The sequence below is a fragment of the Aotus nancymaae genome, unplaced genomic scaffold (assembly GCF_030222135.1).
Source record: "Aotus nancymaae isolate 86718 unplaced genomic scaffold, 86718_ANA_hifiasm-v0.15.2.pri h1tg000014l, whole genome shotgun sequence".
Classification (NCBI taxonomy): Eukaryota; Metazoa; Chordata; class Mammalia; order Primates; family Aotidae; genus Aotus; species Aotus nancymaae.
Genome location: NW_026988425.1, coordinates 23,247,045 through 23,274,653, shown reverse-complemented (window position 1 = coordinate 23,274,653; position 27,609 = coordinate 23,247,045). Strand labels below are relative to the sequence as shown.

Here is a 27,609-nt window from a genome sequence, read left to right as displayed (position 1 = left end):
TCCCTCACAGTAGCCACAGCTAGTCCTGCCCACGGAGAGGCTGAGCTCAGACATGCCTCTCCTTGCCCTCACCTTTTGGTCTTTCTCTACCTGCCCTGGTAGCCAAAGACAAAGGTCATAATCTCTTGGGACCTCTATAGCTCTGACCACCATCTGAGATTCCTGAATACTCATCCAGATGTCCCCAGGGAAAGTTTACATCCTCTCTATAAGACCACAGCTGATGTATTCTTGAAAGTGTCATCTCCTGGCTGGAGGCCAACCAACACAAAACCAGCACGCTAAACAAAAATACAACAAAGGACCCTCACAAAGTCCACTTCATTCCCCTGCTATCTCCACTGGAGCAGGTGCTGGTATCCATGGCTGCAAGACCTGAAGACTGATCACATCACAGGACTCTTTACAGACACTCCCCACTACAAGTCTGGAGCCCAGTAGCTTCCCTGGATGGCAAGACCAGAAGAGCAAAAACAATTACTACAGTTCAGCTCTCAGGAAGACCCATTTCTAGGCAACAGGGAGAACACTACATCAAGAGAGCACCCTGTGGGACAAAAGAATCTGAACAACAGCCCTTGAATCCCAGATCTTTCCTCTGACATATTCCACTCAAATGAGAAGGAACCAGAAAAACAATTCTAGTAATATGACAAAACAAGCTTCTTTAACACCCCTGAAAGATCATACCAACTCACCAGCAGTGTATCCAAACCGGTAAAAAGAATCTCTGAATTGCCAGAAAACTAATTCAGAAAGTTTATTTTTAATCTAATCAAGGAGGCACCAGAGAAAGATAAAATACAACTTAAAGAAATCAAAAACATGATGCAGGATACAAAAAGAAAAATTTTCAGTGAAATACATAAATAAAAAGCAATCACAACTTCTAGGAATCAAGAACACACTTAGAGAAATGCAAAATGCACTGGAAAGCCTCTGCAATAGAATCAAACAACAGAAGAAAGAACTTCAGAACTCAAAGGCATGGCTTTCAAATTAATTCATCAAAGACAAAGAAAAAAGAAGTTTGGGGCTATGTTAATGTTCAAAAGTAAGAATAATTGGTGTTCCTGAGGAAGAGAAATCTAAAAGTTTGGAAAATATACTTGAGGAAATAATCAAGAATAACTTCCCTGGGCTTGCTAGAGATTTAGGCACCCAAACATAAGAACCTCAAAGAACACTTGGGAAATTCATAGCAAAAAGATCATCACCTAGACACATTCTCATCAGGTTATCTCAAGTCAAAACAAAAAAGACTCTTAAAAGCTGTGAGGCAAAAGCATTAGGTAACGTATAAAGGATAACCTGTCAGATTAATAGCAGATTTCTCAGCAGAAACTCCACAAGGTAGAAGGGATTGGGGTCCTATTTTTAACCTCCTCAACAAAACAACTATCAGCCAAGAATTTTGTATCCAGTGATACTAGGCCTCATAAATGAAAGAAAGTTACAGTCTTTTCCAGAAAACAAATGCTGAGACTATTCAAGCAACAAAGAGCACGATGAATTGAATGGCAACCTCACATCTCAATACTAACATTGAACTTAAATAGCCTAAATGCTCAACTTAAAAGATACAGAATGGCAGAATAATAAGAATTCACCAACCAAGTTTCTGATAGTTTCAGGAGACTCACCTAACACATAAGAACTTACCCACTTAAGATAAAAGAGTGGGTAGAAATATTCCATGTAAATGCACACCAAAAACAAGCAGGAGTTGCTATTCTTATATCAGACAAAACAAACTTTAAAGCAACAGTAATTACAAAAGACAAACAGAGATATTACATAATGATAAAAGGACTAGTACTTGTTCAACAGGAAGATATCAGAATTCTAAATATATATGCACCTAGCATAAGAGCTCTCAAATTTATAAAACGATTACTATTGGACCTAAGAAATGACATAGATGGCAACACAGTAATAGTGGGGTATTTAATCCTCCACTGACAGCAGTAGACAGGTCATCAAGACAGAAAGTTAACAAAGAAACCATGGTCTTAAACTATACCCTAAAACAAATTGACTTAACAGATATTCACACATCATTCTACCCAACAACTGCAGAATATACACTCTATTCATCAGCACATGGAACATTCTCCAAGATAGACCATATGATAGGCCACAAAACAAGTCGTCTCACCAAATTTAAGAAATAGATATTATATCAAGTATTCTCTCAGACCACAGTGGAATAAAACTGGAAATAAACTCCAAAAAGAACTCTCAAAACCATGCAAATGCATGGAAATTAAATACCCTGCTCCTGAATGCTTATTGTGTCAACAATGAACTCAAGATGGAAATTTAAAAATTCTTTGAACTGAATGATAATAGTGGCACAACTTATCAAAAGCTCTGGGATACAGCAAAATGATGCTAAGAGGAAAGTTCATAGCATTAAATGCCTACATCTAACAGTCTGAAAGAGCAAAAGTACACAATCTAAGGTTAAACCTCATTGAACTGGAGGAAAAAAGGACAATCCAAACCCAAACCCAGCAGAAGAAAAGAAATAATGAAGATCAGAGCAGACTAAATAAAATTGAAACAAACAAGCCTACAATACAAAAGTTAAATGAAATAAACTGTTTTTTAAATATATAAAAAATTGATAGACCATTAGTGAGATTCACCACGAAAACTAGAGAGAGAATTCAAATATGATCAATTAGAAACAAAATGGGAGATATTGCAACTGATAACACAGAAATACAAAAGATTATTCAAGGCTACTACGAACATCTTTACACACATAAACTAGACAACTTAGAGGAGTGGATAAATTCCTGGAAATACACAACTCTCTTAGATTAAACCAGGCAGATACAGAATCTCTGAAGAGAACAAAACAAGCAGCAAGATTGAAATAATAATAAAAAAAAAAACGCCAACAAAAAAAGTTCAGGACAGGATAGGTTTACACCTAAATTTTATTGGACATTCAAAGAATTGATACCAATCCTATTGACACGATTTCAGAAGACCGTGAAAGAGGTATTCCTCCCTAAATCATTCTATGAAGCCAGTACCACCTTAATATCAAAATCACGGAAGGACATAAAAGAAGAAAAGAAAATTACAGACAAATATTCCTAATGAACATAGATGCAAAAATCCTCAACAAAATACTAGTGAACTGAATCCAATAACACATCAAAAAGAAAATCTACTGTGATCAAATGGGTTTCATACCAGAGATACAGAGAAGGTTTTACATATGTAAGTCAATAAATGTGATACACCACATAAACAGAATTAAAAACAAAAACACATGATCATCTCAATAGATGCAGAAAAAGCGATTGACAAATATAGCATCCGTTTATGAAGGGGATCCAAAAATGGGATACACCCAGATGCGGGAGAAGGGGCCTTTTAACCTGTGAGATCTTCCCACCTCATTCAAGTATTCTGGCCTATGAAAGGAGTTCCTTTAAACTTCCACTGGAGCGATTGATCTTTGATTGTTTTCTGCACGTGTGAAGTTAATGAAAGACCTCTAAGCTCCCGGACGGAGATGTGGGTGGAGGTATGGCACTAGAAAGTTCTTGCCTTTGAAACTATACCCCCTTGTAGACCTAGGAAGAGGATACATTCCCTCAGTAATGCAGGAATGGGAAACCAAACTTCATATGTTCTCACTCATATGTGGGAACTAAGCTATGAAGACACAAAGGCCTAAGAGTGATACATTGGATGTGGGGGACTTGGGAAATAGGGTGGTGGGTGGCGAGGAATGAAAGACCACACATTGGCTACAGGGTTCACTGGGCAGTGAGGGATAAAAGACTACCCATTGGGTACAGGGTGATGGGTGCACCAAAACCTCAGAAATCACCACTAAAGAACTTATTCATGTAACCAAATAGTGTTTCCCCAAAATCGATTGAAATATAGATACATAGATACATAAAATCAAATAAAATAACAAAATTAGATCCTATTTTTACTTTTTACCAATCAAGTTGTGTCCCATTGCTACATGTTGAACTCACTTCCCTTTAGCTTTGACCATGGAAAATAACAAATTTAAAATGTATAAAATTACAGCATAAAGATCATAAAAGATACATGATTGCTACACTTTGGTGAGGTGGGCATTGTATGGTATGATAGAAGAGATATGTTTTTTCCAATGTGAATTAAGCTTATAAAACACTGCAGGGGCTTGTGTGGTTTTAATCTAAACTATATTTAAAATAATGAAATACGCAATGGATATATAAGGAATACTTACTAAAATAATATAATTTTGAACTGAAAGCATATTAGATATATATTTGAACAAATTAAATTTATAGTCATTTATTTCCAGACTGTCCCTTAACATGAAGCATCTGTTCTAGAAATAAATTGCTTCAGCACAAAGTGTGCACTAGTGTGTAACTGGCACAAAATAAGGGCTTAGTAATTGACATAATTAATTTGTGGTTGTTAGCTAAATGCAATCTCTTCCATTAGAAGCTTTTCTCATGTTAATCTCATGTCTTACTCTCAATTTGTTAATTTGAAATTGGTTCCTGTTTTGCCAATAATAAGTGCTTGATAAGTACTAATTGAAGGAATTTGAGGAAAATTTAAGTGAAAAGCATAAGAGTGCGCCTATGGTATGTCCTGCTAGTTGGGATGATTTGAATAGAAGTAACAGAAAATGTATTCTCCTGAGAAGAAAATAAAATATTGAAATAATGCTATACAGTAGAAAAATTTTCACATAATAAAGATAAATTTTATTATATCAGACATCAGGAAGGGCATTCTGCATAAGAACTTAGTGTCCACATGTTAAGGTATGGAGGTCAGAGTGACTCATCTTCACCTGCTTCCCACACATATTCAGTTCAACTCAGGATTCCTAGGATAGAGAGAGACACAGGTTGAATCAAGTTGAGTCGTGCCATTTAACTGTAAATAATATATGGCTATATATAGTAATAAAACGTAATCATAGATTATTTTGGAGATATTTTATCTGAATACACATAACTATGTACCCAACTCTTTATTGAGGCAGAGAGCTGATTTAGGATAGTCAATCAGGATCGAGTTGAATGGCCTAAGACCAATCTCTCTAAAGACCAGTAGAGACTATTATCAAAAGACAAGGAAATAGTTGTTTTGTTGGTAAGCAAATAATTGTGATACAGTGTCCAAGGCACAAGCACTGGCACTATCTTCACAAACCACAAATGCAGACTTAAGCAAGTGCTAGGTTCATGATTTTTGTCGAGGTTAAAACTACCCATGCTTGTCTCTAATGATCATTAAAGTGTCAATGATAATAATAACAACAATATCTCTTTTATAAAAGTGTTGCATAGATTAAATGAATCTGCAGACATAAAATGTTTAGAAGAGTGTTTGGCACATAATGACTCAAAACATTATAATTGTTTCCATTCCATATGTTGATTAGTTCTCTGAGTTTGCATGCATTTTTGTGCTTTTTCTTTCCCCGTCATATGAGTTAAAGCTACTATGCCTTCAAGTAACATCCTGGAAAACCCAGCATTTAAAAATGTTGGCTCTGTAATCGGATATGATAACAATCATGTGTTTTCCACTTAATTGTTGTGGAATATTGGAAGGTGACAAACCTATTGGTAGATACCATTTTATTGGTGAGTGAAACTAATATTTACTTTTTTGAAGATGTTTACAAATAAACAAGATAATGCATCAAAAATTCTTAGTATAGACTCCAACATGTCTTAAGTGATAGAATATTTTTTTATTCTACAATATTTATGATTACAGTTTATCACATATCTTCACAAAATATATGTGTAATAAGTTAAAGCCCTGGTCATTATGGAGGAAACTATATATAGTTTATGAAAGTATGTTCATCCTTCAAAACCAGGCTACATTTGATGTATTTCATCACAATCCTTACTTTATGTTCTTCTATGCATATTCAGGTGGAGGTATACTGTCTCTATGCCATGGTTTCATTGTACCTTCATGATGAAATTTAACTGACATTTTGATGCTATTGGGATGTGATCCCTTTAATAGATCATAATGGCAGAGGATTCATACATAAATAGATTAATAAAGTTATTGCAGGAGTGGGCTAGTTATTGTGAGAGTGTGCTACTGATTGAAAAGGAAAGTTTGACCAAATTTCTCTCTCAGTTGCATGCCCTTCCTTGCCCTACTGCCTTCTACCATGGAATAATGAAGCACAAATGTCTCTGCCAGATATTGGCACCTTGATATTTTGCTTCTCAGCCTCTAGAGCTGTGAGTTAAATAAGGTTTTATTGTTTATAAATTACCCAGCCTGTAGTATTCTGTTTTAGCAGAAGAAAATGAGAAAATGTACTTTGCAACTTCATTCTTTTTAAAACAAAACTTTTTTTATGTGATAACCTATTACTGAATTTTATTCGAACATAATAATATACCTGAATGAGGTAATGTTTTGAAGCTATGTACTGCCTGGTGGATAGTAAGGGCATAATAAATTTCTATAGCAAATTAAATATTTAAGATTTAATTCAATTATTTTTATAATTCAAATTAATTTTAATATTTAAATATAAGCTATTTACAATTATGTCACATGATTTTTAGTCACATGATTTTTTACATATATGTGACATAGAAATCTGTCTTATAATTAATAAATAGATGAATATCCTTCTGTCTTACAGCGTAGTCTATCTGATCTAGAGGTGATATAGTGTAACCAGAATTCTGAAATTGAAATTTGCTATATATCAAAGCAATTATATAGTATTTAATTTCTTCAAGCCTCATTTTCCTCACCTATAAAAGTGTAACAATAATATATTTATACTATAGAATTCCAGAAAGAATTAGATAATTCTTAATGCCTAATGCATAGGAAAGGCATAATAATTATTATGGCTAAGTAAGTTATTTCATTGAATATTTAATTTATAATTTTTAATTAAATCATGTTTAAATTAATATTTAAATATATAATTTAAATATATTTAAATTAATATTTATCCTCAGTATTGGTTAACTCACTAGTATTGTGAGTTGCTCTAATCAGTAAATGTGCTTTTTTCCACAATTTATAAATGGGAGCTAGAATCTACCAAATGCACCTTCACATCCATCATTTATTTCATATTCCACATATTGGCACAATATAGTTTTGGACAGAAACAGGATTCCTTTGCCAGACCCATCAGGCAATGAAATTTGATTCTCTAATAAATTTTCTTGATTGGACAATACTATCATATGCTTGTCAGCATCAACCACTGATAGTCATTTATAATTTGTGGAATTTTTAATAGATGCATAGCTATACTGCAACAGTTAGACACATATTCCTGATAAAACAGGTAGAAATAAATTAACTTTTAAATATTCAGAGTAAAGGCTCAGAAGAAAACACCTGGCATCAGCTTTAAGTAAAAACTGGCATTTGAACTCACAAAGTAGGTAGGTTCTATGTGCCAGTAACTCATTTCATCAGGTGAACCATTTGATATCTGACAACTTTAAGGTGGTGTTAAACCACAGGAAATTGAAACATTAAACTTTCTGGTAGTTACGAATCATGATGGTCCTAAGAAATCACCACAGGAGATTTCAAATGACATATTATAGCTCATAATCCATCTACCTAAAGGTAGAAGGAGCTGAGGCTTTTGTGGTTGCTTCTTGTGTTTTCATGGTCTCAATGTTTTTCATCATTTTGCACTTGTATGTAGAAATATATGTAGCAATAAAGTGCTAACTGCATGTAGGGAGAGATTTCAGAAGTTAATTAACTAGAAGTCAGATTAATTTCATAATACAAGTGATCTTAGATAAAAATGTATGCTTCATATTTGTGTTTCTAGTCTTTTAGAGGACTTAATTATAAACTTGGCATTTTCTGAGCTAACATTCACACAGTAACAAACTGCACTTTCTAAAAAATAGATGCACAGATCTATAAATAAATGAGAAAATGATTTTCTACATTAAGAGATCATTTAAACAAAGAAAATAATGTTCTATGCTTAATCTTTCTCTCCCTCAGAGATCTTCCTCCATTTGAATACCTCAACATTAATAACATTATTATTATACAATTAAAGCTTTATTACCAGTAAAATTGAGATGTTTTAATGATAGAAATTATGTCATTGTATTTTCTGTTAATTACAAAGAGGAAATTTATCTACTGTATCTTATAATCTAATATTATTAAATTTCAGTAAGCATGATTAGATGCCTATGTAAATCATACCTGAAAATTAAGGACATTCTTCAGTTCATATCATACACTTTATTCTCTTCAAATTGTTTTTAAAAGTTTTCACTCCATTCAATTGCTTTTTTCTCCTAATAAGGCTTTGGAGATTAACGATTAAGTTTTATTTATGTACTTATTTCTAAAGAGCCCAGATTTAATCACTGTGATCAGCACAATCATAGTAAAATACTTTTTATTTAGGAGGCCTAAGGTTCTGGAGTACTGATAATTTTGGGTAATTGGCACGCTTTCTATTTTGTGGGGACTTAATCTGCTATTTCGCAAGAAAAGGAAGGTGGGAAAAGACTACTTTCAAAAAACGCTTTGAAAAGTGAAAGGAAATGTCAATAAATGGAAACAGAAAGCATTATGTTTTTGTGATTGGAAGTGAATAAAACACTTCCCATCTCAAAAAACAGTGTGTGCAAGCTAGTGAGAAAATACTTATTTAAAGACTATTATTTTCAATATATTCACTTCTTTTCATAAAGATTTTAGACTATTTTTTTAAAATCCACATCTTTAAAACAAAAAATATATATATTTTTGAAAGGTAGAATGAAAAATATTGCCTCAAAGTCTTTAAATATTAATATTAAATCTCAATCTTTTAAATAAATAGGAAAGAGAAGAGCAAGTCATAATTTTTATAGAAGAAAATATCATAATATTTTTAACTAGAGAAAATAATCATCACTAAAATAAATAAAAATTTATAAAGTACACTTATAGGTAAGATGGCTCAATAGAAACAGCTCCATTCAAAGCTCACCAACATCAAAGACCAAAGGTAGATAAATTAATGAAAATGAGGAGAAACCAGTGCAAAAAGGCTGAAAATTCCAAAAACCAGAACACCTTTTCTATTCCAAAGGAGCTCAACTCCTCGCCAGCAAGGGAACAAAACTGGATGGAGAATGAGTTCGACAAATTGACAGAAGTAGGATTCAGGAGGTGGGTAATTATAAACTCCTTTAAGCTAAAGGAGCATGTTCTAACCCAATACAAGGAAGCTAAGAACCTTGAAAAAAGGTTATAGAAATTGTTAACTAATAACCAGTTAACTTACCAGTTTACAGAACATAAATGACCTGATGGAACTGAAAAACAACAGGATAATTTTGTGAAGCATACACAGGTATCAATAGCTGAATCAATCAAGTGGAAGAAAGGATTTCGGTGATTGAAGATCAACTTAATGAAATAAAGCAGGAAGACAAGATTAGAGAAAAAAGAATGAAAAGAAACAAACAAAGCTCCAAGAAACATGGGACTATGTGAAAAGACCAAACCTATGTTTGATTGATGTACTTGAAAGTGATGGGGAGAATGGAACCAAGTTGGAAAACACACTTCAGGATATTATCCAGGAGAAATTCTCCAACCTAGCAAGAGAAAACCACAAAGATACTCCTAGAGAAGAGCAACCCCAAGACATATAATCATCAGATTCACCAAGGTTGAAATGAAGGAAAAAATGATAAAGGCAGCCAGAGAGAAAGATTGGGTTACCCACAAAGGGAAGCCCATCAGACTAACACTGGATGTCTCTGCAGAAACCCTACAGGCCAGAAGAGAGTGGAGACCAGTATTCAACGTTCTTAGAAAAGAATTTTCAAGCCAGAATTTCATATCCAGCCAAACTAAGCTTCATAGACAAAGGAGAAATAAAATCCTTCACAGAAAATCAAATGCTGAGAGATTTTGTCACCACCAGGCCTGCCTTACAAGAGCTCCTGAAGGAAGCACTAAATATGGAAGAGAAAAGCTTTCCATTTGGAAAATGAACAAAGCTTTCTTAAGAGAACATTGCATTTGAAAGATAATGAGACTGACTAAAAAGACCTCTAAAGAATAAACCTAAAATGCAATTGAAACCATATATGGTATATGATTATCCCCAATTAAATTAGCAATGACTGAACTCAAAATGTATTTAAAAATTATTAAAGTTTAATATGCATATTAGACAGTATAAATATGATAAAGAGTGTGTTTCAAAATCTACATATTTCTTTGTGACCAATATCCACATCAAGAAGTGAAACACCACAGAGTACTCCTGTGATGTACCAGAAGACTTCTTCCATCCAACCACTACCAAGTTCTGAATTTCTAAGAACATAGGTTTTGTTTCTTTGCTCATTTGAAATTAAACTTATATTATTTGTCTATTTGTGACATAGAAAATTGAGAGAATAAAGGTTAAAAAAGAATAAAAAGTCACTGCCCAGAGACATATTTTGTATAGATCCTTCTTTTCAATCATATACATATAAGTTTTAAAACTAAACAGTCATTGTGTAACATATATTTAGTTTTATAGTATATGTAAATTATTTATTGCCATTAATTTTTCTTTTCTAAGTGATTTTAAATGGTCTCATAAAATTTCATTGAGTGTTTGTTTTAAAATATATTTAACTTACTTCAAATTGCCAACAGTTTAGACTGTTACAATTTTTTTTTTGCTATTTATTTTTATGAACATTTTGGATTAAATTTTGGTACATTTGCTTGATTTTTTTTAAAATTTTTTATTATGGTAAAATATATATAACATGAAATTTTCTATTTTAATTAGTTTAAGTGTATAATGTAATGGCATTAATTACATTCATAATGTTGTGCATATCTATTTTCAAAATTTCATTATCCCAAATAGAAACTCTGTACCTATTAAGCTATAACTGCCTTCTCCAAGATTCTGATAACCTTTAATCTACTGTCTGACTCTAGAAATTTGCATATTATAGGTATTGCATATGGTTGGACTTGAACAGTATTTATTTTTTGGTGTCTGGATTATTTCACTTCTCTTGATACTTTCAAGATTTTTCATGTTGTAGTGTGTATCAGAAATGTATTTGCTTTTATGGCTGAATAGTATTTCATTTTGTGTATTGTAGATTTTATTTTTTACATAGATGAAATCATGATAATTTTCTGTTTTGTGTCTGTTGTGGTTAATTTGATATATGGATATTTATTCATATTGTACATACAATAATAAATTATTTGATTATCACATAGTATTACATTGTGAAAAAATATATATGTCTATTTTACTGTTAGACATTTGGGCATTTTGCAATTTTTTGCCTACTATGAATAATGTTGCTATAGAGATTCTAGTATATGTCTTATGATAAACTTATGTTTTTCTGTTGGATATGAAGCCAAAGAGCTTCCCATTGTAATTATATCACACCATGAGAATTCTACATCCTCATCAAACTTGGCATGTTCTTTCTTTTTCATTTTTACTGTTATAGTGAGTATTTTATGTGTGTATTTACAATACACAACATTGTATTTTGAATTTGCCTTCTCCTCATAACTACATTAATTCTTCTGACTTTTGCCCATATCCATATTTGATTTTCTGTCTTCTTTTCCATTCAACTGTTGAAATTCTTTATATATTCTGGATATACATGGTTGTAGTTAGGTATTGTGTAGTTGTCTCTTATGATGTTCCTTACCTTTTACCTTTTTAGTTATGTCTTTTGAGAAATAAGAATTTAGCCCTAATTCAGTCTAATTTATGAATTATTTTTCTCTTAAAATTAGTACTTCTGATTTTAATTTAAGAACACTTTGCTGACATCACAAAAATATTCTCTTTTCCTATGTTATTATTGTTTATTTTGCATCTAGATCTGCAATGCTAGAATTTTTTTTTTATATAGTGTGAAGTAGTGGCCAAGATATATATATTTTTTCTACATGGATTTGCAATTGTCTCAGCACCATTTATAGAGAACACCATCATTTTCTCATAGTATTGAACTGTTACATTTATCTTTAATCAAGACTTCCATGTGTAGTCTCATTTTTAGATTTGAGCAGTGTTGGTTTAACAACTCACATTTAACTTTGTCACAATGTATAGTCTGAAGGGTTATGATTGAGAAGACACACTATCAGGGAACGTAACCCAGCAAATGCACAGCATAATGGTGATTGTAATGGGATAGTGAGGAAAAAGTGATGATATGTATTGAAACCATATGCAAAACTGATTTATGAACTGGTTGAATATAGGCCATGAACAAGAAATGCAGTAATAAACTTTAAGATGAATAGAGCAAAAGAGAAACAAATTGGTTTTGTAAGTTAATGAACATAATGTTATAAGTTATATCCATATTGTGAATAAGTTTCTTATTAGCAGTATTAACAGATTGCTCAGACACAATTTGAAAAAAATGCCCCAATCAGAGATGAAAGATAATTTGCACAGAGATAGATGATTATTGGAGTTTTGAGATCAGAAGAAACTCTGAAATTAGACAATACAAACAGTAAAGCAAGAATATTAATTTAATCCTTCTCCTTGTGTTCATTTATTCTTCAAAAGTATCAATTACTACAGACAACTCTTATGAGCCTGAGGATGGTAAGAGATTACCTATTTATCACAAATCAATTAGGGATGATTTTATTTTACATTTCATATTTGCCTAGATCATAATGCATGATTATAAAAAGATTATATTTATAAATCTTCTATAACAAATTTAAATCCAGTTTTATTAAAACTTTGGTGATAATAAACATCACCACTAATAATGACAAAAAGTATTTTGTTTGCTATCCTTTTTAGAAGTCAACATACTGAAAATGTGCCATTCCTTGAGTGACTTTGAGCATACGGCATTGATTTATGCATAATTAGAGCAGACAGCTGCTCTATTAATGTTATTTGAGGGATTCTAAGAAAATCTCCTTTGAATAAAGTAACTCCCAGTTGAATCTTTTAAAATTCCCAGCATTAGTGTTTTTCCCTGTAGACACTTTATAGGGGATGTATACAGAGAGTTAGGCATTACATTTCCTTGGAGAGGCAACACATTATCTGGCTAATGAATTAACAGAGAATAATTAGTTGGATTTACCACCACTATCCCTATTCATACATTAGATGAATCCTGAAGGGAATAGAAAAGTAGAAAAATGCAGATCATCAGCAACAGGAAAAGACAGGAAAGTCAGTGAACAAAAAAGCAGCAGATTTTTATCTGAATGTTTGGACTGTGGCCAGAAGCCCATGTGAAGACACTCTGCTAGGATTTGCATGTGTATACACAAACATTATACACATATCAAATTTATTATAATATTTCATATTGTATAAACTAATAAAATTTATTTTATTCCATCAATATATTATAAATATATATACAATATTGATATTTATCTAACACATTGCAGTTTCTGAGTACTTACAAATTATGTACAATTTTCAAGTGTTTGAAAATTTTACACTACATTTCAATCTAAAAATTGAATAATCATGATCCTACTACACTGGAAAGCAATTGCACACATTTGCCTTTATAAAATGTATTTTAATCAAAACTATCATTTGGTTATTATATATTCTTCTTTGAATAGAATATTACTGAGAAATGAATTATGAAATAATTATGTGAAGGTACAAAGAAGAAAGAATAGCAATTAATCTTTTAGAGGGTTAATACTTTTACTTAAGAAGTATTATGACAAACTTTAAAATTTCACGTTTAATAGAAAATGTCACAATTTTTCTGAATGTAAATGGCATTTTTTTCTTCTTTGTATATTTTAGTACAGTCACTCTGAGAAAACAAAATATTTTGTCATGCCATATATATATTCTATGACAATGACTACTGATTATCACTCTGGTCTTTTTTTTTTTTTTTTAATCTTTATAAATTTAAGATATATGAGTGAAGTTTTGTCACATGGATATGTTCCATAGTGGTAAACTCTATTTTTTCCTTACCAGGTAAAACTTATTTTGAAGAATTGTGTTCAGCTTGGTTTTGACTATCCTTCTTCATCTATACCTTCTTTCTACAAGGTAACATAAAAATGAATAGCTTTAAAGAAATCTCTAGATCATATTTACCAAATGTATATGTCTACTCTTGACTTTTCTTTCTTGGGCTATAAATTTCACTCTCTCCCCATGAGAAATATCCACTTAGAAGCCAAAATTGAGAACCCTAGAAAGGTCTCTACATTTTCTGTACTTCACTAGGATGTTCTTACATTGCTATAAAGAAATACTGGGCTGAGAATAGTGGCGCACACCTATAATCCCAGCAATTTGGGAGGCCAAGGTGGTGAGATCACTTGAGCTCAGGGATATGAGACCAGGTTTGACAACATGGCAAAACCCCATCTCTGCAAATAATACAAAAAATAGCTGGTGTAGTGTTATGTGCCTGTAGCCCCCAGCTACTCAGGAGGCTGAGGTGGGAGGATCACTTAAATCCAGGAAGCAGAGGTTGCAGAGAGTTGAGATTACATCACTGCACTCCAGCCTGGGTGACAGAGTAGGACTCTGTCTCAAAAAAAAAAAAAAAGAAACAGAAAGAAAAGGAAAGAGAAAGAAGGAAAGAAAGAAAGAAAAAGAAAGAAAGAAAGAAAGAAAGAAAGAAAGAAAGAAAGAAAGAAAGAAAGAAAGAAAGAAAGAAAGAAAAAGAAAAGAAAAGAAAAGAAAGAGAAAAAAGAAAAAGAAAATAAAAAAATGGATACCTGAGACTAGGTGAATTATCAAGAAAATATATTTGACTCATGGTTCTGTAGACTTTGGTTCTCATCTGCTTGGCTTCTTGGAAGGCCTCAGGAAGCTTATATCATGGCAGAAGATGAAGGTGGAGCAGTCATACCACATGGCAAGAATGGGAACAAGAGAGAAATGATGGGGGTGGTGCCACACAGTTTTAAATGACCAAATCTTGTGAGAACTTACTCCATTTATGAGAACTATACTCCCATGATCGAATCACTTCACATCAGGTCCCATTTCAACATGAGATTTTGATGGAACAAATATCCAAAGTATATCATTTTACTCCTGCCCCCCCCCACTAAATCTCATGTCCTTCAAACATTCAAAATACAATCATCCCTTCCCAATAGTCCCCTAAAGTCTTAATTTATTTCAACATTAATTCAAAAATTCAAAATCCCAAATCTCATTTGAGACAAGGCGAGTCTTTTCTTCCTATGAGCCTGTAAAATAAAAAAAAAAAACAAGCTACTTCCAAGATACAATGGGGATGTAGGTATTGGATAGGCATTCCCATCGTAAAAGGGAGTAATCTACTGAAATAAAGGAGCTACAGGCCCCATCCAAGTTCGAATCCCAGTGGGGCAGTCATTAAATCTAAAAGTTCCAGAATATTCTCCTTTGACTCCATGTCCCACATCCAGGGCACACGGGTACAAGAGGTAGGCTCCCAAGTCCTTGAGCAGCTCTGCTTCTGAGGATTTTCAGGGTGCAGCCTCCAAGGCTGCTCTCATGGGCTGGAGTTGAGTGTCTGTCACATTTTCAGGTGTAGGGTGCAAGCTGCTGGTAGATTTAACATTCTTGGGTCTGGAGGATGTTGGGCCTCTTCCCACAGCTCTACTAGTCAGTGTCCTGGTTGGGACTCTGTAGAGCCTCCAACACCATATTTTCCCCCACATGTCCTAGTAGAGGCTCTCGGTGAGGGCTTTGCCGTGTCAGCAGACTTTTACCTAGACATTTAGGATTTTCCACACATTGTCCAAAATCGGTGGAGGCTGCCAAGAATCCCCCAATCTTGCACTCTGTGCACCTGTAGGCTTATCACCACATGAAAGCCACCAAGGCTTATGGCTTGCATTCTCTGAAGTGGCAGCGTGTGCTGTAGTTGGACCCCTTAATGCCATGACTGTAGCCAGAGCAGCAGCAATGTGGGGAGCAGTATCCTGAGGCTGTGTAGGGCCATGGAGCTCTGGACCTTGCCCACAAAATCATTCAGTTCTCCTAAGCTTCCAGGTCTGTAATGGGAGGAACTTCCAGGAAGGTCTCTAAAATGCCTTTGAGTTTTCTTCCCATTGTCTTGGATATTAGCATTTGGTTCTTTTTTAATTAAGCAAATATCTCTAGTGAGTGGTTGCTCCACAGCCTGCTTAAATTTCTCACCTGAAACTAGGATTTTGTTTTCTCCCCCATGGCCAGGCTCCAAATTTTCCAAACTCTTATGCTCTGCTTCCTGTTTAAACATAAATTCCAACTGTAAGTCATTTATTTGCTCATGTGTCTGAGTATAGGCTGTTAGAAGCAGCCAGATTACATTTTAAATTCTTTGATGCTTAGAAATTTCTTTTGCCAGATACCCCAAATCATGATTCTTTAGTTGAAACTTCCACAGATCCCTAGAGTATAAATACAATGCAGCCAACTTCTTTGCTAAGTCACAACATGTGTGACCTTTCTCCAGTTCCCAGTAAGTTACTTACTTCTATCTGAGCCCTCAGCAGCCTGACCTTCACTGTTCATATTACTTTAAACATTTTGGTTACAACCATTTAACTAGTCTTAAGAAATTCCAATCTTTCCCTCACCTTTCTGTCTTTTACTGAGCCCTCCAAAGCCTTCCAAACTCTGCCCATTACCCAGCTCTAAAGGTGCTTTCACATTTTCAGTATTTATAGCGATGTCCCATTCCTCGATACCAATTTTTCTGTGTTAGCTGTTCTTGCATTGTTGTAAATAAATATCTAAAACTGGGTAATTCATAAAGAAAAAAGGTTTAATTGGCTCATGTTTCTACAGCAAGCGTGGTGCTAATGTCTACTTGGCTTCAGGGGAGGCTGCAGGATGCTTATAATCATGGCAGAAGGCAAAAGGGGAGCAGGCATGTCACATAGTGAGAAAGGGAGGAAGAGAGAAATGGCACCAGAGGTGCCACACTTTAGATGACCAGATCTCAGGAGAACTCATTTTATTAGTGAGAACTCTGCCCCCATGACCCAATCACTTCTCCAGGCCCCACCTCAAATAGTAGGGATTAAATTTATATGTGAGATTTAGGCAGAAACAAACATTCAAACTGTATCACACACCTTCAACTTTCACTGTTCTTCTAGCCTTCCCCATTATAGTACTATCATCTTGGGAGGTTCCAATGAGAAACTTAGAAGTCACTCTTCATACCTTTCCTTTTTCTACAATTCAATTAATTAACAAATGTGGTGAGAAATTTTCCACATGACTGCCTTATTATTTCTCCTGTTCTTTACTTTCGCCCAAAGCTTCATTGTATTCAATGTGTACTGTTGTAGTGTATAATTATTGCTGTTTCATTTTTTGTATGCAATGTCATGGTATAAAAAAATCATGTTAAATTAAGTCTATGAATGAATGTCAGAAAACAAGAGTAATAATATTTGAAGGCGGAAGAATGACAATCAATTTTATATGATGGTGAAATATTTGGTTGTATTTTTGCCTGATTTAAACTGGAAGGCAGGCAAATAATTTTTTTTTAAGTTTTCAGTAAAAAGAATTTGTAACTTTGGAGGTCAAGTGTGGAAGAATTTTAGTACCATTGGCAACTTCAATAAGTTTATACAGTAAAATACAAGAGAAATGGAGAAATCTAAGAAAAAAATAACCAGTTTGTAAACAGACATGATAGGAAGGAAATATAGAAAGCCTAGATTGAAAATGAAGACCAATTCTTATTCCAGTTCATAAAAATATTAACTGTAAATGCCTTTGAGCCTTATCACTAATCCTTATGACAGGATCCAAAAATCTTACAGCCATCTTGCCCATTGATAAAATTTCTATGTGGGAACTATCATTTGTAGTAAATACTATGAGTTAGTAAAATGGCTTATGGATGAAAACTCAGGTTGTGGTATTCCCAAAGAAGACCAAAAGAGAGAGAAAAAAAGATGATTGACTGTGTAGCTGGCTAAATCTACTTGGGACTGTAGTGCAGTCTACCAGTGTTCTACCCATATCCCCCTCACCACTGTTACTTCAATACATACTAGCCCATCTTTCAGTTACCTCCACCTTGCCTGAAGACTTTCACTAGCCTGGAACCCATTCAGTTCCTATCTAAGTCAAGCAAGAGATGCAGAAATTAACATCCTCTAAGAGTGGCCCACATGCAGTGGTGATTTCTGCACAAATATCCCATCTTTCTTGCTTCTTGGGAGGAATAACTCTGAGGAGCAAGTTGCACACCATCTCTTCTGTTTCCCCAGTAGAATTAAGCTCCAGTTGTAACTTCCCCCATAGTGTCACTTGGACATATCTTTCCCTCTTTCCCTTACATATCTTACTTCCCATTCACCTGTTAGGGACTCCTACGAACATCTTTGTAGTGAACTACTTCAATCTTTTTGTCAAAGTGTCTGCTTCTGGGAAAATATGAATTATGGCTATTGGTACAGAAAAGGGTCCTAGAAAGCAAAATGTCATGATGGAAGTTTGAAATTGAATATCTTGCCAGCCACATGGCAACAAGGACCATGTTGCTGGAAGTCAGTGAGGTGGCAAATATAGCATTACAATACTAAAACACTCACATGTTAAGACATCACACAGCAAATTGGGTTGTGATTCACAACAGATGGAAATGCAGTGATCCATGGAACATGTCTCGCATTTGAGAAAATGGGAGCAATGTGAATGATAAGATTCTATTGATTTTTAATCAAATTGTGGCGTTGTATTTGAAAAAAAAAATAAATAAAGCAATATTGAGCCTCTGATGATGATGTATTCCTCCACAGAATTTTTGTGTTTGTCTTTGATTCTGCCAGGAACTTTAGGACAAAAACCAGAAACTCAGACTAAAAGTAGACCAAGTACATCTCATCAACAACTGACAGAATATGGATCCAAGTTTTATTCTTTATGTGAGCTTGTTTATTTCTAATTTGAGTACTTTGTTTATCTTCAAATTGCACATGTTTCTTGGTGAATTATAAACTTCAAGTTTTTGCTTCCTTGACCTATGTGCTTCTAAAACTTTCTCTTCTCATCCACGCAGAACATCCTGTGAACTTCTTAGAATGGTAAAATTAGAAATTGAATTTACCTGTCATTTTTCTTCTTTTGCACGTCTTACTCCCAGAAGTTTTTAACCTTGGAAGTTCTTTGATGAGTTCAACAAGATATTGTGTTTTTATGCAGATTTTCTAGATGTTCTCGAATGTATGAGTGATCTATTAAGACCTAATATTTTATAGTAGAAAGAAAACCAGTGTATATGTGTGTGTGTGTATATGTATGTGTGTATGTGTGTGTATACATATTTTAAGTAAACACATGTTATCAATTAATATAAACTAATAAACTTACTAAAAGCAAATATACTTTTTATCTTTCCTCAGAAACTGATTACTTGCCCCAACTATATGCATTAATTATAATACTTTATGAATATTCACTTATCTGAGTAATTCTCTCTAGAAGTATGAATAAGTATAGTGTAGTAATAAAGATGTAAGCTCTTTAGTCATACTCCTTGGGTTCAAATCCTAGCTTTAAATTTTTCCAGCTCTATTACCTGAAGCAAATGAATAAACCTCCCATTGCATCAGGTTCTTCATTTGTAAAATGAGAATAATAAAACTTGATGAGGCTTGAACAAGAATTAAATAATATAACACAGGAACAGTGCTTTGAACAGTGCCTGACACATAGAAAGAACACAATAATTCCAAGTAGCTAGTAATTGTATATGTACATTGCTTGCTACAAGTTAAAATTTATCTGAAAGATAACATGTTTGTAAGTTTATTATTTATTTGATGAATAGGCATGCCTTCATCTATTCTTTGTTTTGTAAGACCAGGTAATTCACATGCCATACTAATTAATTTTTTAACTAGACCATTTAAGTTATTTTTAAAAAGATAAATATGAGTTATATATTAGCTAAATATAAACTGTTTAAAACCATTGAACTATAGAAGTGACACATCTGAATAAAATTTATCAAGTAAATTATATAATATTTTTCTAAATAATGCTCTGCCTAATATTAATACCCACTGTACTATTGTAACAAATATAAATTTAAACAACACATTACATAAGGATATCTGATATTACACATTCTGCTGTTTTGATACTAATGTCTAAACTTTTATGCCACATTCCTCTTTAGTGACCTCTTTCATTACTTTATTTATAAAAAACTATTTCAATTGAGATTAAATTTCTTGGAAAGTAAAACAAATTGACCGGAAAGGGTGGCTCATGGTTGTAATCCCAGCACTTTGGGAGTCTGAGGCGGATGGATCACCGGAGGTCAGGAGTTCGAGACCAGCCTAGCCAGCATGGCAAAACTCTGTCTCTACTAAAAATAGAAAAATTAACCAGGCATGATGGCACACACCTATAGTCCCAGCTACTCGGGGCACTGAGGCAGGAGAATTACTTGAACTCAGGAGGCGGAGGTTGCAGTGAACCAAGATCTTGCCACTGCACTCCAGCCTAAGCGACAAAGTCAGACTCCATCTCAAACCAAAAACAAAAGTACCACAAACTATTAGTATACTGGCAATCATCTTTTAATCATTTATATAAAAGTAAGCTTACTGGACTTGACCTTATTTTTGAAACAGTTTAAAAAACATTGAGAAAACAGTGATATAGGCTTCATAAATAATAGCCCATCTCAAATGACCTAATTCTGTAACTGACTATATTTTCCTCATGTTTCTTCACAAAAGTGATAGAAATAGGAAGATTCTGAGATTGTTACTGCATTGCTTCCAGTTGCTTTAGACAACATTCCAATCTCTTATGAAGTTGCAACCCTACCAATTGTCTTTAATGGCTGGTTTGCCCTTAAAAAGCAAATTCTCATATACACAGTATACCCTTAAAAGAATAAACTCATTAGGTGTTATTAAAATGAATTAAAAAGCCAAATAATAAACAAAACATTTATACCTTATTCCCTGTTGGATAAACCCAACCATATTTATCATTCTTAATTGAAAAAATTAACAAATTTTATTTTTTAGCTGCCTAGACTCATTATTCTGTTTTGTCTATAAGAACTAATATGAAAGAATTAAATACAGATAATATTTGAGTAGAACTAACTTTTCATAAATTGTCTTTTTACTCTTACCAATTAATATTCAAATTAAATATTTGAATTTTAATTTTTTGATAATTATTGCAAATTAGTCAAATAGGTTTGATGAAAATATAATTACTTTATATCTAGCTATATAAACTTTTTCCTATTGAAATCCCATAGGTTATGAAAAACACATTTAAATTTCATTATCTCTACATTCACATGAGATTAATCTGAGACACATACATTTTTGCAGTCAATTTCTGATTATCTACACTAATGAAGGAAAACATTAGTGGGAATCATACCTACTGATGGATAAGCTTTCATTGATTCTCAGTTGACATTCTAAGCTTTAGGAATTGGAGCAACAAATAACAGCAGGAACATAATAGAAGTATGAATATTAAATTGTAAAACGATTATTTTGTTTCCAAAATCACCCCTTTTATATTAACAATCTGTACAAACTGTAAGTATGAACATGTACAAACTATAAGTACAAACAATCGTTTGTATATACTGTACAATTGTTTGTACTTATAGTTTGTAGAAAATGTAAATATACAATATAGTGTTGTTCTTTTTCAAAGTTCTATCACAATTAACTACTAGTGGGAATACCAGTTTTATAAATTTTCTGAGGATAAATTTGGGAATCTCTACTGTTGTTTAAATGTATGAAAATTTGGCCGAGTACAGTGGCTCATGCCTGTAATCCCAGCACTTTGGGAGGCCAAGGCGGGTGGATCACAAGGTCAGGAGTTCGAGGCCAGCCTGGCCAATATGGTGAAATCCCATCTCTACTAAAAATACAAAAATTAGCTGGGTGTGGTGGTGGATGCCTGTAACCCCTACTACTCAGGAGGCTAAGCCAGGAGAATCTCTGGAACCCAGGAGGCAGAAGTTGCAGTGAGTCAAGACCATGCCATTGCACTCTAGCCTGGGTGAAAGAGTGAGACTTTATGTTTAAAAAAAGTATTAAAATTCAATGATTCAATATTCCAAATATAGACTTACTGAAAAATGCTTATAAAGATTTTTGCATAGGGATAATAAATAGCACCAGAAAAATGTGTTGAAATACAATAAATATTGGTATAGCCATAGGATATGTACAGTAGTCTTTACTCGCTTGAAGGTTCACAAACAAAGTTTAATTACAGTCTGAAAATATTAAATAAAACTTTCCAGAATTTAAAAATTCATAAACATTAAATTGCCTGCCATTCCAAGTAGCCTGACAAAATGTTGTACCATTCCACTATGTCTTGTCCTGGACGTGAATCACCTCTTTATGCAGTGTATCTATGCTGTATGTGTAACCAGCTCATTAGTCCCTTAGTAATATTCTTGGTTATCAGACTGCCTGTCCTGGTGTCTAAATGCTGGTATTAAAGTAACTCATATTACTTAATAATGATCCCAGAGCCTAAGAGTCATGATGTTGATAATTCAAATATGGCCAACAAAAGCCATAAAGTGCTTCATCTAAGTAAAAAATTTAGATTTTTACCTAATTTTGAAAAAAAAAATCATATGCTGAAATTGCTAACATCTATGGTATGAAGAAATCTTCTATCCATAAAACCATGAAGAAGAAAAAAGAAATTTGTGCATAGTATATGTAGTCATGCATCATTTAAAGACGGAGACACCTTCAGAGAAATGTATTGTTAGGTAATCATCATCCTGTGAACTTCATAGACTGTATTTAAACACACCTAGAGGGTATATAGCCTGGTACAACCTCTGTTATATGGTTTGGCCTATTGCTCCTAGGCTACAAACCTTTGCAGCATGTTACCATACTAAATGCCAGAGGCAACTGTAACACAATGATATTTATGTATCTAAACATATCTAGACATATAAAAGGTACAGTAAAACTATGGTATAAAATAGAAAAATGATATACCTGTATAGGGAAGCTCCATTATAATCTTATGGAACCACCATTATACATGCAGTCATCTACAGTAGTGCTTGACAGAGCATTACTGTATAGGGCTCAGTCTCAGTACCATTCTAGGTTTTTAGCATCCACTGGGAGTTTTGGAACGTCGTCCTTATGGATAAGAGTGTTTTTTATGTGTGTTGTTGTAATATGTTTTCAAAAACCAGATAGCTTTGATCACAGAAATTATTCTATCCCGTTTTTGAGGGCCAGAATTCCAAAATCAAGGTATTGTCAGTGTTAGTTTCTTACAGAGGTTCTGAGGGAGAACCTGTTCCATGTCTTTCTGAGCTTCTTAGAAGCTGCAATCCTTGATGTTCCTTGGTTAGTAGATGCATCACTCCAATCTCAGCCTGTCCTCACAAGGACTCTGCCTCTGGGTATTATTTTGTCTTCTTTTCTCTCCTACAGGACACATATCATTGTGGGTTAATCCATAGTTAATCCCGATGATCTCGTCTCAAAATGCTTAATTTAATTACATCTGCTAAGATCCTTTATTCAAAGAAGTTCACATTCAAAGGATACATATTTTGGGAAAGCTATTATTCAATCCAATACAGAATAAAATAGAATACAGTCTTTAAATATTTTGAATAATATTTAACAATATGTAAAAATATTTACTGTAGAATATTACACAAAAACTAGGTCTAGAAATAAATATACTTTGTCTTTCTGCATACTAGAGTATGAGTAGTATAATATTAGCAAGATTTTATATATAAATTGCTAGAGGGCAATATAAACAATGATACTAGTGATGAGGGACCTCAAGGCGGTGAGGACTATAGCTGCATTTTTTCCTTTAATTGTGCTTTCCACATGTTTTCAAATAACCATGACTTACTTCTATAACAATTTAAGTTATAAAGTAATGAGCTATTACATATTTTAGCATTATTCACTGTATTCACTGAATTAATTTTCTTAATTTAAAATAAAGTATTAAATCAAGTTTAGCCTAAAGCTGCCTCCTTACATATTTTAAGCTTGGCCTAAATGCTTTTCTGTACATGGTGAACTGTAACAAGTGGAGGTGTAAACATACCGTAGCCTACACTTGTGCCAGTCACAGAGCTTTGGCCAATCAAATGTAGCCAACTGTTCAAACCATATTCAAATAAGGCAAACACCAAGTTGTACCCAATCCAGCTGTTTCTGTTCCTCACTTCCATTTCTGTCCGTAAATCTTCTTCCACTACTTGGCAGCATTGGAGTCTCTGAGCGTAATCAGGCTCAGAAGGCTGCCCAGTCAACAAATCATTCATTGCTCAATTAAACTTGAAATTTAGTTCAGCTGAAGTTTTTCTTTTATCAATAGTAAACACATACCTATATATTTTTATATGTATGTGTATATACATATGTGTATATGCACACATAAGTATGTGTATATACATAAGTGTATATATATATTTTTTGGTCACAAACAGTTCTGGTCACAGATACAGACAGTTACAGTAAAATTACAAAAAAGACTAGAAACAGAAGTTTTCATTTCTCCTTGGGAATATTCTTTGAAATGTATTAGTATTAGTCCCTAAAATGTAATTCTCTTTAAATATTTCCTAAAGTTTTCAGATCTTGTTTAACTATTAAAGAAAGACCTTGTTGTTGCCATTTGCAATTACATGTGTTAATTATATCAAAATATTATAGGTTGAGAGGCCAATATTATTTCGGATTTTGAACATACATTGAAACTACTTTTTTGATTTGGGATAATACTTGTAAATCTGATTTTCTTTTCTTGAATGAAGGCTTTGCATGATATAAAGTTCATCTTTAGTGAGTAATTGATATAGATGTATTGCTTTACAAACCTTTCACCTCTCTGCATACTGAGCAAAAGCAAGACACTTGGGCTTGAGTCCAGTTCTTATGGGTTACAGGATGTATGCCCTTGGGTAGTTTGTTTCTTCATTTTTGTTGCAGTTTTCAGGGATCAATATATAATATTACTTCATTCTTCTCTAGTTTTGACTCAATAAAAAAATATGAGAGGAGATAAATGTTTATTAAAATGTAACTCACAGCTGGGCACAGTGGCCCACGCCTGTAACCCCAGCACTTTGGGAGGCCGAGCTGGGAGGATCACGAGGTCGAGAGATGGAGATCATTCTGGCTAACATGATGAAATCTCGTCTCTACTAAAATACAAAAAATTATCTGGGTGTGATGGCTCATGTCTGCAGTCCCAGCTGCTTGGGAGGCTGAGGCAGGAGAATTGCTTAAACCTAGGAGGAGGAGGTTGTAGTGAGCTAAGATAGCGCCACTGCACTCCAGCCTGGCGACAGAGTCAGACTCCATCTCAAAAAAAAAAAAAAAAAAAAAAAAAGAGAGAGAGAACTCAAAATAGTGATAATGCACATTGATTAAAATAACTTTAGAAAGTCCTCCAATTGGATATGCAAGAAATTTCTCCATAGTTAAAGTCAACTCAATTATTACCTGGACAAAGTTAGTAATTGAGGTAAACTCAATTATTTCCTGGACAAAGCCTGATTCAGTAAGTTTATGTCCTGGAAAAAGAGTAGAGCATAGCCTGTCAGAAGATTGGCAGGAATGAAAGAGAGAAACTGAAAAGTACTTGCAGAAAGAAAGAGTCTTCCCAGTCATCGACATTAAGTAAGTTACCCTTTCTCTTCTAGGGAGATCAACGATGGGGCATGAAGAAGCAGGAAGTGTAACTCTCATAATTCCTTTTATTTGTCTTTTCTTTTACTTTGCTTCCATTATGTAAAACATAAGTCATAAACATTGTTCTTCACACAGGATTTGCCCTCTCTACCCCTGAGGCTAATATGAACATCCCACAGAAATTTAGTATGGTCTTATGGCCATTTGTAGCCACTCACACACAATGTGACAGGAATTCACACAAAATGTTTTCCTAAAGCATACTTTGCCCTTCAGTGATTTTATGTTTTTGTTCAGATTATTTTCCCATTGCTCCAATTTGATATTATCCTTTTCTATTTCTTACAATTTTCTTGATTTTTTTTCAGATCACACAATTGTTTTCTCTTATTTTAAAAAAATTATCTTTATAACTGTGAAATAATATGCTTCCAATTAATACTTGAATTTAAAGTGTTTGTGGCATTTATTCTGATTGGCCAATATCCACTGGTTATTACGTATTTTAAATATACATCTTGTTTATTTCATTACATTGTTATTGTTTAAGAATCTTTTTCAATAGTTAGTTAGCTTAATTAGAAATGCCTTAAAGCATGACTTGATGTATATATGTTGTATATTGTGTGTGTGTTTATCGCTGTGCTTTACACACATATTAAAAGACTTTGTAAATTAAAAGTGATATATAATATTAAGACATTTTAACTCACTCGAAATTAAGTGTTACTAATTATTAGAAAAGCAATGAACTACACATAATTTATGGAGGTTTAAAACATTCTTAGAACCTAGGTATATGGAGTCTATTTATTATAAATATTACATGTTTTCCACAAATAGTTTTTAAAGTAATAAAAATATATACATATATTTAGGTTAATGGGTGCAGGAGAGGAGGTAGAAAACAAATTTATGATCTCTTTTCTTCCTCCTTCTAACTTACTTTTCCTGAAACATACTGGTAGACCCATTGCAATAGGTAAGTTGAGAGGATCTCTGGTTTTTGTTTCTCTGTTTCAAAGCAGATATGAGAAAGTCTTTGCACAATGTCTGTAATACTTTATGAATTCATTTCCCTTTACACTATGTGTTCAGGCTCTGTTTTGCCCTTATCTCTTTCTAGACCTCTCTCTGCTATGTTCCATGTGAGATAAAAATGTCCCTTTCTGTCATACATTTTTATCAATTACTGTCCATATTAATTATCAGGAAGCTTTACAAAAGATGTACATTTTCAGAAATCCTGAGTGAGATAGGTAAGAATGGGCAAAAAATACTGATAAATGGAGAAATAGGTAGCTTCTAGGGACTCATTGTTTTGACTTAAATAGACTGAAATCACAAAGTATTCCTCAAGGAGTGACCCATGGTCCACCTGAATCAGAATTGTCTGAAATGTGTTATTAAACATGCAGTTTCCCAATCCCCACTTCTAAACCAAATCTTTGTGGTTAGATCTTGGGAGTCTGCATTTCCCAGAATGCCCTTTGATTTTTTTACTTTCTAAGTTTGAGAACTGCCATCTGGCAAGTGTTTTACCTACCTCCTTCTTGAAGTTTAGCAAGGTTTGCTCCACCAGGCTGCATTGAAATAAACTCTGTTTCATTTTTGAATTGAATGAATTGTGTATGTTTTGAAGATTCTGAACTGCTATTTATTTAGTATGATGCATTTGACAGTGATGAAACCATTAAAGTCTAAAAATGATGAATATGGTGTTTTCAAAATTGGAGGCTTAAATGCTGGACTCAGATCTCATTGTAATCTATTAGCTCTGTCTGGAGCTTGACACTCGCTGAGCTTTCCAAGGGGACTTCCATTTCTGGGTCTATCAACACTTTGTTATAAGTGTTTTGTGCTTAGGTGAGAGATTGCTGAGAAAGCTTTCAACGTTAT

General features: G+C 33.6%; 1 long non-coding RNA gene across 1 annotated transcript in view; it reads right to left on the bottom strand.

Annotated features, from left to right (window-relative positions):
• Window positions 1-4,748: 4,748 nt before the first annotated feature.
• LOC135274769 (uncharacterized) overlaps window positions 4,749-27,609 on the bottom strand; it is a 41,284-nt gene continuing 18,423 nt past the window's right edge. Inside the window, exons 2-3 of the long non-coding RNA XR_010342522.1 lie at window positions 23,320-23,472; window positions 4,749-4,873 (exon numbers count right to left, since the gene is read on the bottom strand). This is a non-coding gene — a long non-coding RNA (uncharacterized LOC135274769). The remainder of the gene's footprint in view (window positions 4,874-23,319; window positions 23,473-27,609) is intronic.